Below are 13,264 nucleotides of genomic sequence, written 5' to 3' on the forward strand. Positions count from 1 at the left end.
CATTTTTGGTGGCATTTAAGTTTGTTATTAAACTGTAAAGAGCATCTCTTTTTATTTCTCTTGGACTGTGGATTAAGATTACAATGGCTGCCTTTTGAAAGACATGTCCGCTGAAACAGTGTGAGGGATGTACACAATGTTGCTGTCCTGGAACAGAGTGCGCCATGAAAGACATGATGGTGCTGAGGAGGAGTCTGATGTAATGGGGAACTGCCTGGCAACATTTTAATTGGCTCCTGACCAGGTGACCAGGGTTTGTGTGAGAGCATTGCAGCAGAATAGCTCCTAGCCTGAAAAGAGAAAAGACCTAAAATCTCTTTCTCCTGTGTGTGTAAGATTCCAGGAATTCTACAATAATAGCTAGCTGTTTTTTCCCTCGGATCTCTATAACCTGGTCTCTCTCTGAAAAACTCTTGTCAAGAGAAAAGGGAGAAAATCACCATTAGAGACATTGAAAAGCAAGTGCTCAACCAGCGAACTAAAGACTGAAATTGCTAGGAAGACCACCTCGTGTCATCAACAAAGAAATGAAAGGAATTTAGAATACATAGATCAAAATCAACCTATTGAATCCTGTACTTTGGAATTGGTGCTATTGAACTGTTTTATCCCACCATTAAAATCCATGTTTTTGTGTGTCTTATATGCCTTGTATGTGTGTGAATAGGGATTTAAGAAGGGGCAGAGTTTAGGTTATAGACTTAGAAATTAGCAGTTCAAATTTATTTCTTTTGCCACTGGTTAAAGACAATTTGTCCAATAAATAGTTATTTACTTATTAAGTTTACAAACCCGGTGCTTGTATTCTGTTAACCTAAATTAAACAATTAGGTGGTTGATCAAACTTTTCACAGTTGTCGCGGCTCGAGGAGCACTGGGGTTTGATATTGCAGCGCACTATCCCTAGTGAGTCATGGCAAAGTTGTTTAGGACTGTCAGTGCCAGAGTGCACTCCAATTATGACTCCCCATTAGCACTACCACTGCAATTACGATCAGTTGCAGCATTGGGACTCCCTCTAGTCTGCTCCAGTGTCTAGCTCCATTAAGTGTCTTCTAACCCCAACCTCAAAGCAGCATTAAGAGAGCATTTCCATTTCTCCTAGCAGCAAATCTGGAGAGCCTGTTTGGTTGAGATTACCAACTTACCTTAAATTAGTAGCAACTTTGAGCTGATTATCCATTGAGAATTAAAAGTTGAGAATGCCAAAATCAATTTCATGAAGAATCTTTATAGCTTGGATTAGTTTTGTATTTAGATCTTAGAGATAATGAATTGTATGCTCTATCTGCACTACCCATTTCCCCAGTTGTAAATACTTTGATGGGAGCATTATGAAATGAGTGATTTTGTAGTAGTAGAATTCTCTACTGCAGTCACTAAGCCATCAGCAAACTATAAAACACATCTGTTTTTCATCATGGAATGTTAATGTTTTCATATGTAATTTCTCAATTTGCTAAATGTTGAAAGAATAGCAAAGAAATGTCAGTATGTCAACCCAATTGACCCCATTCCAGACTCCTCTTATTGTCCTATATTTCCATGTAACCAGGAACAACTAAAGTCCTAGCCCAGATTAACTGAGTTTTAAGGCAGATATTCTTTGAACCAACACAATTCCTCAACTTAATTATTTTTGTTACAAATTTCCTTATAGTTACTGCACCGTGTCATCACTCTGGCTGTTTGGCAGTACAGCTGAAATGGTCTCCAGTTTTGTTACATTCCAAGTGCTGATTTCGGTAGAATTATATGCAACAGCGATGTAACCCAATGACAGAACCTTCTCTTCTGGTAGCCCATGTGGATAAATCTGTTTCAGAAAGACCCAGAATTATAACATTTGTTCATATCATTGTACAGAAGAATTTAGAAACAAAATAAGGGACCAAACTTTTGATCCTTTTCAACAGATGGTAGCAAGGACAATTGAAGTGGTAAAGAAGAAAACACTACACCCAACCAGAATTGTTTTACATTTGTTGTAACTTTCACAAGGACGACTTTAAAAGGGTTTTCCACTATATTTGGCGATCTGATGACGTAAATTAAATAGTGGATCCACTGATGCCATTCAGCAGGGCAAGTTGCTGGGGAGCCCACTGGATAGTGAAATTTTAGATTTTTGCTCTAGGTTAACCAGCAGTAGCTCCACACTTTCTCTTTGTGTTGGAGCCACTCTGGGACATTCCCTTTTGCTGACGCTAAAATACACAAAGAGCCTGCCCTTATTAGACATCAGCAATAAAATAAGTACAAACACATTTTCTAGTACTTTTCTTCTATGAAAAATGAGGGGGAGGGAAGTCAAATGAATACTGGAAAAGAATTTCTCCTGTGCTTCCTTCAGGTCATAGATCTTACCAGATGCTAAGCTTTTAAACCTTGTATCTTCTACATAAGGGGGACTCTCTCCTCTATAATTTAATGAGGCTCTCTATTTGTATGCATTTATATTTCCCCCCATTTCCTTTGTGTGCTTGTCTGCCAGGCACCACTCTTAGTTAATAGCCCATTGAATTATCTGCTGTCATGGAGTCGAACGCTCTTAAGTAACTGTATACTGGAAAATGTACATGAACAGCCAAATGTCTATGTCTCTCCTCCACTGATCCAACACTTAACAGAGAAAACATGATTCTGATGAGGGTGAGGAGGTCCTTGGTGGTGACGACAACAGGGATGAGGCTCACACACTGGCCAGATGAGGCAGGCACACTTGGGAAGCGCTCAGAGCTGCCAGGTTTGTGGAGGATGATGATGACATGCAGTGAGGACACTCCATAGATCTTCACATAGCCTCTGAGAATGTCTGACTCCTGTCTAGCCGAGGGCAGCTCGCTTGCGCTCCATGATCAGGGCCATCTCAAAGAAGCAGCCATGAAACTTTAGACGCATCTGATGCTGTGTTCACCTTCAGCACCTCAGCACTTCAGGGGCTGGCGCACAGCATCACTGATCGCAGATGCTGGTGTGATGGGGGCCTGCCCCACCTTAAAGATGCTGAGAACACACAAGAGAGTATGAGAGAACTCTGTGGCGCATGCCCACTACATTCTGGCAGCAATGACCAGCACTGCTGAGGTGTAGGCATTCAGTAATGTTTCCAGGGTGTGTGAACCATTATTGTGGTCTGAAGGCCGCAAAGAGCACAGGTAAGAGGACCTGGACTGAGACACCTGCCTTTTACCTTGTGCAGAAAGGTTTCACATCTGAGTGACAAGAACACCACTCATCAGAACAAGGAGCCACATGCAGGGAGGCATTCTTGGGAGGTTATTGACAATAGTGAACAGTATGTACAAGTGATTAACACCCATGCTCAGGCTGTGCAACTAATTCTCCTTAACTGTCGTAATCCTGCTGCTACGTCTTGGTGCTCCTCAGACATCCACAGTGGAGGTGGTGGCAGGCTGCTATGACGCTCTGTCTGTGATGACATTGGTGGGCATCCTTTGGAGGGCCAAACTTGGAGAGCCCTGGCCTGCTTTTGGGGTCCTGTTGTGTGGCAGTGATACCCTCCTCTGCCTGTGAAGCTGGATCTTCAGAGGTCACAGGAAGAGGGGAGTCAGATGGGCTGGTCACTCCCAGAGTCACCTGGGTGGATGGCCTCGGAGCATGCACCTGCTAATCCTCCTCCCTATGGGTGCCCAAGGGCTCCTGGCTGACTCCGGGAGCGGAAGGGGTAGCTGGAGTGTAATCGAGCTGCCCAGCATCCCTCTCGCATTCACACTGTTGGAGGCCAACTATGACATCAGTGGTGGAGTTAAGCCCGAACAACATGCAGGAGTGACATCCTGGACCAAGATCTCCATGGCGGCCGCTATGCTGCCAGTGTTGACCTCAGTGCATTGCAATGCTGGCGCTATCACCTCAGCCTGATGACGGACGGAGTCCTTCATTGTGCCTTGCAATCTGAGGTGTGTAGAGGACACTCCTTCCTGTTGTTCCTAGTTTGCCTTTGCAGCTCCAGCTACTGTGACAAGACCGAGTCCAGAGATTCATCATCTGACTCGGACTCAGCAACATTTTGGCCTCCAGCAGTCCTCTGAGAGCTGGGGACCTGGGAAGGCCCTGCCTCCGTCTGCTGTGGATTGCAAAGTGCAATGTGCTCACCAGATTGTGATCCTGAGGCTACTTTAAAGCTAGGTCCTACCGAGGTGCGTGTCTCTGTGCTGGTGGAGGGTGTGGGTGAGCGCTGTGACAGGACTTCAGAGAGGGTGCCTTCAGATTCCGCTTCAGAGATTTCTTTGGAACTTGCTTGGAGACTCTGAGCCGTGGACTCCATCAGCTGTTTGGCAAATGAGCCTGCGAAAGGAAGGCGAGATAATTAGTGCATGGCAGTGGCCTGTGAAAGAGGACACATCACTCATAGCATGGTTGTCTGATGGGTGTTGCACTGTTGGATCCTCACTTGGTAGAGCAGTACCAACCTCACCATCAGCACAGGATCGGTCCTGGTCATCGCCGACCAGCTGGATGGCTGTTTTCAAATTCTGTCAGAACTTTGAATTCTGGCATCCCTCCACCTGTCTGCGACCTTTCCCTCCTGTTGTGTGCCAGCTTGTCCTGCATGGAGAGAGATGGGAAGAGTGTATCAGGATGCCTCCCAGACCAGATGATAAATATGCCTGGTCTGTGTGGGTGGTGAGTGGTCCCATGGATGGGATAAGGACAATGATGGTGTGTGTGAAACGGTGAATGGTGATATCCTTTGCACTGGCAGTGAGTGAGGGCCCTGTGGATGTGTGATGGGTTTGTGAGTGTGAGAATTGGGAGTGATGAAAAGAGTGACTCACCCTGGCAGAACGGAGGAGATCATTCATCCTTTCACGGCATTGGATGGCTGTCCTCCTCTGCAGGGCGTTCGCGGTAACCATCGCTGCCACCGCCTCCCAAGCCAGGTTGATGACATTGCTACCCATCCTGTGGCCAGAGCAGGGGTAGAGCACATCTTGGCGGGCCTTCACGGCATCCAACAGTTGCTCGAGGGATCCGTCATTGAGGCGGAGGGGGCAGCAGTCTTTTTGCCTTTGCTGGCCATGTCTTCCAGGCAGCGGTGGTGAGCTGGTGGCAATGAGCGCTTTACTGGCAGCTGCCTGTTAAAGATGATGGCCGGTGTGATGCAACAGTGGGTGATGGTGAGTGGACGAATGAGAGCCCGCTCACCATGGAAACAGTGTGTTTCGAGAGAGTGAATATATAATGAGGCGAGCTCAGGGAGATATGATATGAAAACCCGCCATGTCATCAACCTGGCTTGGGAGGCAGTGGCAGCGGTGGTCACCGCGAACGCCCTGCAGAGGAGGATAGTCACCCAATGCCGCGAAAGGATGAATGATCTCCTCCGTTCTGCCAGGGTAAGTCACTCTTTTCATCACTCCCAATTCTCACACTCACAAACCCATCACACATCCACAGGGCCCTCACTCACTGCCAGTGCAAGGGATATCACCATTCACTGTTTCACACACACCATCGTTGTCCTTATCCCATTTTCATCAGTGGGTAGGACTCCATTTTACCCGGCCGCCACCGCACTTGGTGCAATTCTGGGAAAATTCCGCCCTTGGTTCTACCCTCTATGAATGCTTCCCTCTGCTGTGGCTTGTCAGTGCTGCAGAAGATGAATTCCAACTGCTTACGGCAAAGTGAATTTTGCACTACCGCCGGTAACCAGCAGTTTAAAATAATGAAATGACCTGGCAGTATTCAGATTACTACTACCAGCAAAGAGAGGTGAGGAGAGCCAATTCAGCAATTAGCCAGCAAGAAGTAACACCAGCTGGGAGCGTAGATTGGGACAGCACAAGCCTGCAGGCCACAATTTCTTGGAATGTGATTCCTGCTAGGAATCAAATAATCACCCTGGGATGTCCAGTTATGTTGATTTGTAGTAGTTGGGTTATCAAAGGATAATTTCACCTCTGAAAAAAAAACTTGACCAGGAAGAAACTTAGTTATATTCATGATTAGATGGGCCATTTTCTAATTCTAATTCTATTTGTGGTATCTCAGCTAATATTGAAAAGCTGGAAAGAGGGGGTTGAAATCTGCAACTTTCTCCCCCAAAATGGCTGTGGATCTGGGCCAATTGAAATTTTCAAGACTGATATTAAACATTTTTTTGTTCCATGTCCCTTGATGCAAGGTGGGTAAATGGAGTTAAGCTACAGATCAGACATGGTCAACTTGAATGGTGGAACAGGTTTTAGGAGCTGAATGGCCTTCTCCTGTTCCCACATTGTCCTGTTGACTCCAGCCCTTATTGTATCAGGTTGGCTGCTGTGAAATTAGGCCACAATTATATTCTACAAGAAATAGCTGTTTTGCTATCTGAAACACATTGACAGAGATAATTCATACAATAAAATAGCAGGATGGACTGGAAAAAGAACTTACAGTACACGTTAAGATAAGTAAGCATAAGGATAAAGCACAATTTTGAATGTAATTATTGTGTAAAGCTTATGATTTGTGTAGGATCCTTCACTGATGGAGAAAACACTTGTTCATTTGAATTACACCTATACAAAGTTCACCAGGCACATATCTCATCAGTCTTTTGCTTAAACTGACAATGCTTATTTTTCACACCATGTATCTTTACCTGATTCAAATGATTTTTGAGAACTTGAAGTTGTTCTTTAGAAAAGGCAAGATTTCCCAGCTGAGACAGTTGCTCATCCAGTACATTATTATCCAGACATGCATCCAAATCTGCTGCTCCATATTGTGCAGGTAGCATAACATCAAAAATCTTATCCGCTGTTATTTGACCACTTGAGCACCCTGCAAATACATTAATTAATAAAAGTGTCATTAAGTTTGAGAAACAAATGTAATTTAATGCATTATTATAAATGCTGATGTTTTTAAGTCTTCCCTCCTGAATACGAGTTTTGTTGTGGTTCTAGAATTGTTCCCATGTTTGTCTTCTTAATGCATGAGCTGAGACTATAAGCATCAGCAGGTCTTTCAACAGCAGAGGTCATCTAGCTTTGTAAGGCTGAATAGCACACCAGGTGATGCACTGACCTACTGAGCCATCGAAAGGTTCTATCCAAATTCTTTGATTGCCTAGTCAATGGGGAAGATCATCCTGTTGTTACACCTGGGCACATTTCACTGTCTGGGCACACCGCATGGAAGAAAACTGGATAGCGATGATTACTTGCCAGTAATGGAAACCAACTGAATTTCCTCTGTGTTATGATAATCGAATATGCTTGGTAATCTTATAAACCCAACAGCAATAGCAAGAAAATCTAAATCCTATGTATCGATTTTTCTATTGATTGCAACTAAATGAGTGAGATGTTGATTTTCCTTGGTATTTGATGGAGAGCAGCCATGAGTCAAAGTTGCCATTTCTCTCTGATATGTCACCAATCTTCAACATGAGTAGGGAAAGAATTAAAAAAAAATCAAATCACACAAAACAGCAGCATTATGGTGAGCTGAAAGCAATGATATGACAGGATCAGCTAAGTAAAGGGAGGTGTGAAACCTGGGGAGTGTATTCCGGGTCAGCAGTCAAGGACAGGTTTCAATGAAGGTTGAAAATTCTCAAGAACCAAAAATGAAAGGAGAGAGAATATCTTGAACTGAGGGTTATTAAAGCACTAAAGCTTCATGACTAATGACTTTTGAGATAAACATCATTTAAAAGTGAACTGGGAAAATATTTGATAAAGGAGAAATATGAAATTATTGGGGGAGTGGCAGAAATGGAGAAGGCACCAGCATAATCATCTGATAGGAAAGTGGCTACCTCCTGTGCTGAAATTTCTACAATTCCATGAAAAGTTTCTCTTATCGAGTCAGTTGGCAACTATTTAGAAATGTTGTTGCTGGGCGGAGTTTAGGATGATGTCAAACACCAAGCCCACTCCCCTTTGTGCAACTTCTCAGTTTTGTTCAGGGCGGTCTGTAACCATCAGTTTTGGTACGTCAAGTCCAAGTGCAGATCAACTTTGACTGAGGCTCCCAGTTCAGAGTTGGCACCTTTACATGGAATCCAAATTCATAAGAGGAATACAATAACAAATCAATCATCACGGTCAGAAGTAATGTGATTAGAACATAAAATGATCAACCTGCAAGAATGCTTCCAACCAGAATTGACAACACTGCATAAGTGATTACGTACCAGTTGCACGTTTTGATCTTGTCACTATGGGTAGTTTTGAGAGTAAATTTCGTTGATTTTGGATTTGGAATCTAGATTGTCTCCTCACATACGGTCTCAGCCCTTCTAAAATAACAGTCTGTGGAGGGAAAAATATCATTATAAACAATAGAAAATTGTTGCCTTCAGAGAAAAAAATGTTTAAATACAAGATTAAATGTATGTCAATAAAGTTTACATTTATCAGAGTGCCTAAAATGTCCTTAACCTGGATTGCCCTTCATGTATTATTATACTAATAGGGCTTAGCACATTTGTTGCAGCAAATATCATTGTCAGATATTGGAAGTGTTAATCCATTTAATATAATTTCAGAGCCTTTTAATGATTTTATACCTTGTTGACTTTACTCCATGTATCTTTATTCACAGCAAACACAAGTGTATCCAAATTTCTCAGTGTGAATGTTGTCCATGTGGAGGGATCACTGAAGACAAATTAAAAAACTTGGGTAAATTACTGTACAATTAAGGAGGAGTGTTAGAGATTACAAAACAAAAACAGAATTACCTGGAAAAACTCAGCAGGTCTGGCAGCATCGGCGGAGAAGAAAAGAGTTGACGTTTCGAGTCCTCATGACCCTTCGACAGAACTTGAGTTCGAGTCCAGGAAAGAGCTGAAATATAAGCTGGTTTAAGGTGTGTGTGTGGGGGGCGGAGAGATAGAGAGACAGAGAGGTGGAGGGTGTTGGTGTGGTTGTAGGGACAAACAAGCAGTGATAGAAGCAGATCATCAAAAGATGTCAACGACAATAGTACAATAGAACACATAGGTGTTAAAGTTAAAGTTGGTGATATTATCTAAACGAATGTGCTAATTAAGAATGGATGGTAGGGCACTCAAGGTATAGCTCTAGTGGGTTTTTTTTTAAATAATGGAAATAGGTGGGAAAAGGAAAATCTTTATAATTTATTGGAAAAAAAAAAGAAGGGGGAAACAGAAAGGGGGTGGGGATGGGGGAGGGAGCTCACGACCTAAAGTTGTTGAATTCAATATTCAGTCCGGAAGGCTGTAAAGTCCCTAGTCGGAAGATGAGGTGTTGTTCCTCCAATTTGCGTTGGGCTTCACTGGAACAATGCAGCAAGCCAAGGACAGACATGTGGGCAAGAGAGCAGGGTGGAGTGTTAAAATGGCAAGCGACAGGGAGGTTTGGGTCATTCTTGCGGACAGACCGCAGGTGTTCTGCAAAGCGGTCACCCAGCTTACGTTTGGTCTCTCCAATGTAGAGGAGACCACATTGGGAGCAACGAATGCAGTAGACTAAGTTGGGGGAAATGCAAGTGAAATGCTGCTTCACTTGAAAGGAGTGTTTGGGTCCTTGGACGGTGAGGAGAGAGGAAGTGAAGGGGCAGGTGTTGCATCTTTTGCGTGGGCATGGGGTTGTGCCATAGGAGGGGGTTGAGGAGTAGGGGGTGATGGAGGAGTGGACCAGGGTGTCCCGGAGGGAGCGATCCCTACGGAATGCCGATAAGGGGGGTGAAGGGAAGATGTGTTTGGTGGTGGCATCATGCTGGAGTTGGCGGAAATGGCGGAGGATGATCCTTTGAATGCGGAGGCCGGTGGGGTGATAAGTGAGGACAAGGGGGACCCTATCATGTTTCTGGGAGGGAGGAGAAGGAGTGAGGGCGGATGCGCGGGAGATGGGCCGGACACGGTTGAGGGCCCTGTCAACGACCGTGGGTGGAAAATCTCGGTTAAGGAAGAAGGAGGACATGTCAGAGGAACTGTTTTTGAAGGTAGCATCATCGGAACAGATGCGACGGAGGCGAAGGAACTGAGAGAATGGGATGGAGTCCTTACAGGAAGTGGGGTGTGAGGAGCTGTAGTCGAGATAGCTGTGGGAGTCGGTGGGTTTGTAATGGATATTGGTGGACAGTCTATCACCAGAGATTGAGACAGAGAGGTCAAGGAAGGGAAGGGAAGTGTCAGAGATGGACCATGTGAAAATGATGGAGGGGTGGAGATTGGAAGCAAAATTAATAAATTTTTCCAAGTCCTGACGAGAGCATGAAGCGGCTAAATTATAAAGATTTTCCTTTTCCCACCTATTTCCATTATTAAAAAAAAACCCCACTAGAGCTATACCTTGAGTGCCCTACCATCCATTCTTAATTAGCACATTCGTTTAGATAATATCACCAACTTTAACTTTAACACCTATGTGTTCTATTGTACTATTGTCGTTGACATCTTTTGATGATCTGCTTCTATCACTGCTTGTTTGTCCTTACAACCACACCAACCCCCTCCACCTCTCTGTCTCTCTATCTCTCCGCCCCCCACACACACACCTTAAACCAGCTTATATTTCAGCTCTTTCCTGGACTCGAACTCAAGTTCTGTCGAAGGGTCATGAGGACTCGAAACGTCAACTCTTTTCTTCTCCGCCGATGCTGCCAGACCTGCTGAGTTTTTCCAGGTAATTCTGTTTTTGTTTTGGATTTCCAGCATCCGCAGTTTTTTTGTTTTTATCTCTGTGTTAAAGATTACTATTACTATGCAAAGCATTTTATTTAGATAAAGTTAGTTTAAACATTGCAGAAAATTGCATTTTATTTAAAGAATATAGGCATTACAGAACTAAACTCAGATATTCAAGTTACAGACACATTTCTTCTAAAATGATACAAAAGGAACTTATGGAATGTTATAAATATGTCACAATCCTCATAGTACAATGACAATTATACAATTCTGTAACTTGTATAAAGCCTCATGTACAATCTATCACTTTTAGTGCATTCATTTATAATTTTAATAAAAATTAACACTAAATTCCCACTTCTTAGTGTTATCAATGTTTATTGGACTTTTCATGTTCAGTGCAAAATATTATTTTGAAAACTAGTATATTTTAACAGTACAGAAAACATGAAGCTGAATGAGAACTAATATTTAGGTAGTTTCTATTAGTATCACCTACTACGTCAAAGAAATGGGTATGTTGAAACTTACCCAAATGTGCTGCTTTTACTGTTGAGCAAGGTATCAATAGCACTCTGTTGAATGGATGTATAATCAGCACAATTTTTCAAAGCCTCTAATATAGAAATATCAGCCTTTGTGATGTTTCCTTCATAGTCACAGATCAAATTATTTAATGTTGTCACATCGCCCTTTGACAGATTTTTATTGGAAAGTTTCTAAAAGTAAAAGTAAACATAAAAATGTTAAGGAAGTGAGCAGTATTTTTAGTTTATATTCTTTTTCTTTAATCTGCCAGTCTGCTTAGATCTTACTGAGCTATTTATAATTTTCTTGGCACAGAGGACAGGTATTAGAGCTAAATAGAACGGGGGCAGAATTTTTCATCCTGTGGACAGGCGTGTGCCTGACCTGAACGGGAGTAAAATAGTGCGCGACATTATTGCACACTCATGTAATATTTTGGCCAGCGGGGTTGGGCGAGAATTGGCTGACAATTAAGAGGCCTATTAAGGCCCTTAAGCAAGTAATTAAAAGTTATTTTTCACTGCCTGTCCAGCTTTACGGTTGGTGGGTGGGCAAAGAGATCAGGCGGCTTTTGCATTTTATACGAAACCTCATCCACAGATGAGTTTTCCATAGTAAATAAAAAATAAACATTTTTTAACATGTCTCTCTTCATGTGGCTGAGTCACATGTGGGGACATGTTTATATCATTTGTAAAATCTTCATTCTTTGATTTAAAATTCTTCAGCTCCCTGAGGCAGCTCCATGCCTTCAGGGAACTTTCAGTGCGCGCTCCCCCGTGCATGCACAGACTTCAGTGACCGTGCTCCTCCGCCCTGCCCCTGGCAGCGTTGAGGCTTTGAACATGTGTTTCAGATTGGCTGATCATTAGTTGGCCAGCCACTGTAATCGTGGGCAAAGCCCGATTGCTGGCGGTGGTCTGTTTCATGGACGTTCTCGGGCCCAACCACCGTGCCCACCCGACAAAGGGAAAATCCTGCCCCTGGAGTTTAGTTTAGCTGACCCGCCAGAAGCAGGGTGGGGGAGGTGGAGGTTAGAAAGATGCAGAGTTTTAATTCCATAGCATGATGTCACCAATTGGTTCCCTGCCTGGAACTCAGCATATTTGCAGGCTTGGCTTCCAGCTGGATTGGAACAGGTCTGCAGAAGCTGTGGGGCAAGGTAGGTCCAGTGATTGGGGGTGATCTCAGTCAGGCAATCCAAGGGTCCAGGGACATGGAGGTTGACGATTTGGATAGGGGGATTGGAGGCCTCAAGGAAGCCGGGGGGGAAAGAGGGAGGGGTGCAAAATTGGAGGGCTGTGGGCGGGGTGGTGGAAAATCACAGACTTGGGGGCAGGAGTGAAAGGATTTGAGGTCTATGAAGGTGATCGGAGGCCTGGGGATGGGGAGTGGGGTGGAAGGTCAGAGCCTTGTAGGCCAGAGGATTGGGTGGCACTGGATCCAAGAGGTATGTGTAAAGGCACTCACCTCTGGAAACTGCAGTTCTCACCTGTAAGTAGCTCCCAGGTTTGCCAAAGATTGGGAAACTGAGCTGTCCATAGTTAAAGTTGAATAGCTAGATAACAATGAGGCTCACAGCATTTAAATATCAAACACTACTCCCCATCCCCGCCCTGCCCCATCCACCTTTCTGCCTCAGCTGAAGCAAGAAGTAGGCATGTAGGTTTGAGGCAGGTTTTGGTCAGGATGCTGAATTTTAAGAGATTAATCTCCCAAAGCCAACCACCCCTTCCCCCTCACATTTTTGTTAAAACTTCCGCCATCCCCTTCACAGAAACAGGTAATTTGGCCCAATTTGTCTATGTATGTCCTTGTGTGCTACAAGAGCCTCCTCCCACTCCCATTTATTTAACTATATCAGTTTACCTCTCTATTTATTTCTTCATGTGCTTTTCTAGTTTCCCCTTAAATGCATCTAAGCTATTTGCCTCAACTACTCCTTATGTTCCACATTTTTATCACTTGTTGGTGAAGTTTCTCCTGAATTTTCAATTGGATTTATATTTTATTTATGACTTCTAGTTTTGGATACTAATACAAGCAGGAAACATTTTCTCTCCATTTATCCTATCAAATCCTTTCATAATTGTAAAGATCTCTATCCGCTCACCCTGC

The 13,264-nt window shown here is 43.6% G+C and overlaps 1 long non-coding RNA gene across 1 annotated transcript; it reads right to left on the reverse strand.

The window, feature by feature from the left end:
• Positions 1-6,722: 6,722 nt before the first annotated feature.
• LOC121288613 lies at positions 6,723-11,237 on the reverse strand. Its single transcript, XR_005945393.1, has 4 exons — positions 11,150-11,237; positions 8,531-8,621; positions 8,156-8,273; positions 6,723-6,795 (listed from the first exon to the last, which is right to left on the reverse strand). It is a non-coding gene; the product is annotated as an uncharacterized LOC121288613 (long non-coding RNA).
• Positions 11,238-13,264: the final 2,027 nt, after the last annotated feature.

The sequence above is a fragment of the Carcharodon carcharias genome, chromosome 15, assembly GCF_017639515.1.
Source record: "Carcharodon carcharias isolate sCarCar2 chromosome 15, sCarCar2.pri, whole genome shotgun sequence".
Classification (NCBI taxonomy): domain Eukaryota; kingdom Metazoa; phylum Chordata; class Chondrichthyes; order Lamniformes; family Lamnidae; genus Carcharodon; species Carcharodon carcharias.